This window comes from Solanum tuberosum, unplaced genomic scaffold, assembly GCF_000226075.1.
Source record: "Solanum tuberosum cultivar DM 1-3 516 R44 unplaced genomic scaffold, SolTub_3.0 scf00193, whole genome shotgun sequence".
In the NCBI taxonomy this organism is placed as follows: Eukaryota; Viridiplantae; Streptophyta; class Magnoliopsida; order Solanales; family Solanaceae; genus Solanum; species Solanum tuberosum.
Window position 1 is genome coordinate 949,108 of NW_006239118.1, and position 6,179 is coordinate 955,286.

Here is a 6,179-nt window from a genome sequence, read left to right on the forward strand (position 1 = left end):
ACTAATGAGAAGAAATAATGTTGTGTGTTTATGCATTTATGAATCTGATACTTAATTTTATCCAAATTTTGTATCGTTTATATAAGACAAATGTGTAGGACAATCCATACTGTAAATAACAACTAACAATAATGAAAGTTAAAGTCAAAATAAATAACTTTTTAGAGAAACACTCTAAAACTTGAGTATGAGTATCTTAAAACAATAAAAACAAAAAATTCTAAAACTAGAGTTAATGTATCTCAAAAACAATAACACTATAAAAAAAAAAGTCTCTAAGAACTCATAGATAATCTCTATTCAACATTAACCAAACCGTCTTGAGCTGGTGCTGTGAATTGACTCTTAGGCCTTAGTTGATACCTAATGATAACAAATAGTAATTGATACTCAATACCAAACAGATGTTGTATACAATCTGACAGATATTTGAATCTGCTACAAAATGTAACATCATATATTCATAATATGATATTTAAGTATCATGTGTTCAACTATTTTAGACTATGATACATTGTTTTGCAATTTACACCCATAATATAATTTGAACTTTAGTTTTTGATACATTGATTATAAATATAAAAAAATGGACTAAATTTTGGGTTTTATTTGTAACAAACTGACATTTATTTGAATATGATACAAAATGTAAGATCATATATTCATTAAATGTTATTTAAGTATCATATGTTCAACTATTTTAGATTATGATACATTGTTATGCAGATTACATTCCATCATATAATTTGAACTTTAACCTTTGATACATTCATCATAATATATCAACAAAATAGATCAAAAATTAGGATTTTATGTGTAAAAGCGGTAGATTTAAAACAAGATACATAACAATATGATACTATATCTTTAACAATAATGCATCAAATTTAAAGCAACTAACAACAGGGGAAGACAAAAAATTTAAAACAAAGAAATAGATACGAAATGAACTGATATATTTGAATATCTTGATATAAATATATAAGTCGAATACATTGATACAAAAGTATATCAACGAATATATACATTTGATTACTTTGATACAAGAAGTACAATAGTGAATTGATACCCTTAAATATATTGATACAAATATCTTATAATGAAAAAATACACAAAAATTTCACCAGAAACAATAAAAATACATCCCGGTCTAAAAAAAATTTGTAAAAAATACATAAACAAGTTGAAACACTCACTCCCCATCGTGTTAGGCATCAAAAATGTATACACAAAATGAAACACTCACCCATAAACATAGTCTATTAAAAACTCATTTGATCTCACAAAAATAAAATAAAAATACACACCCATCGTTAGAATATTATGGTACAATGAAGATGATGGAGGAAGAAGAGGTTGAAAACAACAATGGCCGAAGAGGAACCATGACGAGATTAACTCAAAAAATACAAACCAAAAAAGAAGTTACTTAATTGTGAGAAATTCTAAATCGTTGGAGATTCACATTAAGAATCGAAATTGATTTGAAAAAGTTACTAAATGAAGGAACCTGATCCATATGTATCAAGAACAAAAAATGAACAATTTTTTTTTTGAAGAAGACAGCAATGGAGTACTGGTTCCAGAAATCGTAAACAAGTTGGCTGGGGTCTGCCATTAATTAATTAGTTTTCTCACGTAGGAGTACAGTCCCTACATATTCATATGTTTGAAATAGATTGATGGGAGAGAGAATCTTTTTGAAAATCAAATTTATTTAAAAATTGTAACTGCTAAGAATGTGGAGTGAATTTAGGGAGAAAAAAGAGGAGTGAAAAGAGGAGTGGTAAATGTGGGTTTGGCTGGTGGATTTTATGTATCAGAATTTTTTAGGAATTGGGAGAAATAAGAGATTTGTGAAATATTTAAAAAAGGTAGGGATAAATGGAGAATAAGGTAAGTTAATGTGTATATATAAGTAATTTCTATTGGACAGTTTTTCTATTTTTCATTTCTTAATCCCTATTTGTCTATCTACTTGATATACGAGCCCATGTCAAGCCCAATATATGTTACTCTTTTTGTCCAATTTATGGAGGAAATAAAGTTGAGAAAAAGTTTATAAATAATCTTTACAAGAGTTAGTCTTGATATTTTATTCCTACAAAAAATAATCTATCAAAATTACATTTATTAATTTGATAAAAATTATTTGAATGAAATTGTCCTTTAAAGTTGTAAACAATTCGCTAATGTTTTTGTTTTTCTCTGCATTTCCATTCTCTTGTCTATTTTTCACTTCCCACAATTGATGGTTTCATTGAAGATGCTCTGTCATATCTCATGTCCTCCTCATGGCGATTGGTCCAAGTGATCATACACTTGTTACCATGCAACTAAACAATCAGACCGTTCATGATGTCGCCTCCTCCCATTTCAACTACTCTCTCAAAAATGATTTAGCACTTTCATTTATTTTTTGTATTATTGAGTTCAATTTCTCTTCGGTAAGGAGCTATTGAAGTCGAAATTCTTAACTCTCAGCCTCATAATTGTTCCTAAACATGAGATAACATCCTCCTTGTTCTCATTTTTATCTCCAATCACGGTGAATTTGTGATAGAATAATGTAGCATGACATTTTTTCTTTTTGATTCTACACTTAAAGGGGAAGCTTAGGTTGTGGATGGATAGTCTTTCAATGTTAATCATCTAGAGAATTAGAGTTGCTCTCAGCTTTTTCTCTTATGAATCACCATTGTGTTTTTGATTTTAAGGGTGTACAAGTCAAATTGAACCGATGAAACAAGTATAAGTATCGAAAAAAAACAGACTTGTTATTTGATTTGATTGGTATGCTGAAAAAATAAACCCGATGACTCATAGTTTGGTTTGGTGTTAACATACAAAGACCTCTTTGTGGATCGAGGTCATGAGCAGATCATTGAATATACAGATGTCGATTGAGCAGGTGATCCTTTTGATAGACATTTCTCATCTGAATATTGTGTTTTTACTAGGCAATACTTTGGTGCCGGTAAGAGAAAGAAACAAAACATAGTTGCCCGATCTAGTGCAGAAGCAGAATATCGAGCAATGGTCATAGCAACTTGCGAGCTAGTTTGGATCAAACAACTGCTCGGTCCTTGTATTAGCTACATCAGTAACATGCACCACCTTGAGGGAGAGTGTTAGAATAGTCCTACATGGAAAATGATTATATTAGCGTCTATAAATATGGCTCAGTGTAATAATATAGTCAACACGATGCAATAATACTTCTCTCCTTTATTTCTCACAAAGATTAATGCAGTGGACAACCAGAAGTCCACTGACTAGAAACACACCGATGCCTAAATTTATATCTGTTGCAACTCAGACATCGCCAAAAGTTTTAAAAAAAAACATTCTTTACAGTGCAAGAATAAAAGGTACAACAGAAAACAGAAATATTGCCTGAAATAGGGCTTTTATGGGGTTACTATGGTATTGCGTTCCTCATCAGAAACTCCAGTGCGCACTCTGCAAAAAGAAATGAACCTGCAAAAATATACACTAAAATCAGAATTCGAGTCTGAAGTATTTGAAATACACATCAGTCATCCTAAATCCACATAATTTACATTCTTTTTACTATGTGTTAAAAGGCATTGAAAACTTTTCAGAAAGACTCATAACCATATTGAATTACTTCAGAGAATGAATTCAGATATAGATATGAAGCTTTCCATTCTAAGTTCAAAGACATCTCATGGAACTGCAGTACTCTACATAAATGAAAGCCCCTTTCCTACTTTCATGGAGGAAAGAGAAACAACTAAAAAATGGGTTAAGAATTTACTTTCATGGAGGCATGGATTACGTTAATATAAACATAAGCTATTTGTATAAAAAATAGACAGAGATCAAACATGATAAGTTTTTGAATATTTAAAGGACTAACTCCGGTAAGTGTATAAGGGACCAGACCGGATAAGATTTGGGTAGTTAAAGGACTAAATCCGGTAAGTATTAAGTAAAAGACCAAACCTGATAAGATTTGGGATAGTTAAAGGACTAAATCCGGTAAATGTATAGTGAAGCAACTATTTTGAACATACTCCAATAGTTCAAGACCATTTGTGGCGCTTTCTCCAGGAAAATCATTTAATCATTGCTTGAGAATGGCTTTCAACACTTCACAAAACCTGTCATCTTATCCTTTCTTCCCAAAATGCCCAATAACTTATCTGTGACTTTCTAAATGAGAGACAAACTTAGAACAGCAGACCATCAACATAAGCACTCTCATTAAGGAAATAAAGCATTTGCTCATCTCTTGGACAAGAAGTTACTATAGGAATTGTCGCCAAATGCAAGCAATGAACAAATATCTACCTAATTGTAGGCCAAGATGTACCTTAGTCACCAAGGTAAAAACGATGAGATTTTAAAATTTACTTTAAAATCAATTGGTGGAAGATCCAATATCTCTACCAAAAGTATCAAGTCACGGTACGAAGGATGTCATAAGGTTCAATATGAGAACTGGAAGCAAACCTGGCGTTTATGCCGTTGACTTCTGTCCCTCAACTTTTCACAAACTAGTTTTAAATCGCATGTGACATTGAACAAGTCCTCTGCATCTGGATGGAATTCGTGAAAGATGCTCTTTTCACTAATTCCCAACTTCATATCTAAATGATACAAAATCAATGGCAAATTGACATCATTGGCCATGGAAGGAGATCCCAGAGTTTAAACATTGGCAAAAAAATATCGAACCTTTCAGAATTATCATCATAATCCATTTCATTTCTTGAGCATTTTTTTTCCTTATTAGATCAGACAGAATTGAAGTCTTCGCTGCTCTGATAAAACAATAAAATATACCTTTGTGAAGCGTAAGGATAACAAGCTAGGTATATTGTAAATAATGGAGCAACAAAGTATCTGATCAAGTTCTTTCTAAAATAATGGTCACTAAATGAAGCAACTGAACTCTACAACTGAAGTATGCATTCCACAAGCATCCTGCAACAGGTCTAGGCTTTAAGTAAACAATGCAACAAATGACAGATCTAAGGTTTAACAATACAACAAGTCTAGGTATGGATATGTAGCACGATGTCTGAAACTACGGTAACTGAACTGCTGAGCTCTTAGGTATCAGAAAAATTTCATTAAAACAAAGAAGTTTAGGATAGAATATAACAAACCAGCAGGGTAACCAAAGAGCAGAAAGATGGTCATGGCATTTCTTTCCATCTTTGTACAATAGGTGATGGAAAGTTTCACCTCTATCAGAGAAGTTGTGATGCAAAGAATAGCACTAGTTCACATTTTTATCCCATTCTTCACTTCACCAAGCCCTAGCACGACTATTCACTATTCTTACAATCGTATATGGGTTCTTAATGAGATTCTAACCCTTCTCAAGGGTTTAAATGAGGATTTGGGGGATCTTTAAAATTTGGGTTTTTCCTTTGGATCTATTAGAGTGATTAAGGTCCATAAAACTAACTATTTCCACATGGGAATTTCTATTTGTTCTCCCAAGGCAAGGTTTTTCAAATCTGACTAATCTTTTCAATAAGTGAATTTTGCCTTCAATTACACATGAAAGTGGTGAAGTGTTCATGTATTACATTCCGAGTGTCATGATATCCCTCCCTTATCCTTGAAATCTCATTACTTCATTTCCATGAGTTTCATTGTTTCCACCACTATGATAAAATTAAATTTATGAGTTTCTTCATTGTTTCCAACTTGGTATTATTTTATCCCATCTCCCAAGTGAGATGAATTAGTCCAATGATTATAATCCCAAGACTATAATTCTGGGATAACTTAGATAGTTTCCAAACGACCCCTTAGATCAATAATCCCAAGTCCACCCCAAGTCCAAACACTATGGAGTGGTGCAAACTCCTAATTTACTTGGCAGAACTTTTCCCTTCCCGCTTAAACCATGCCATGGAAAAACCTTTGAAGTTTATGCAACTTCCGTTGAGCAGAGCATGAATGCTACTGCTACTGCCCCCTACTATTTTTTGTTGGGTTTAGCAAGGTATGAATGGGAAATAGTGAATGGGAAATAAAAAGAGAAAATGGAAAGTGGAAGAACCAATGAAAATGGGGGAACCAATTTTGGAGGGAAAATGAAAAGTCATTGCAAAAAGTGCAAATGAATAGTCATTTTTACCATATCGGTAGAAGAGAGGAAATTGTTGTCCTTATATTAGGAAACACTTCCTTTA

The 6,179-nt window shown here is 32.4% G+C and overlaps 1 long non-coding RNA gene across 3 annotated transcripts in view; it reads right to left on the reverse strand.

Moving 5' to 3' along the window:
* Positions 1–3,207: 3,207 nt before the first annotated feature.
* LOC107062053 (uncharacterized) overlaps positions 3,208–6,179 on the reverse strand; it is an 11,026-nt gene continuing 8,054 nt past the window's right edge. The window contains exons 1-3 of one of the 3 annotated variants that reach the window (XR_001474400.1): positions 4,705–5,333; positions 4,480–4,616; positions 3,208–3,480 (exon numbers count right to left, since the gene is read on the reverse strand). This is a non-coding gene — a long non-coding RNA (uncharacterized lncRNA). The other 2 variants (XR_001474399.1, XR_001474398.1) reach the window with 2 other exon arrangements.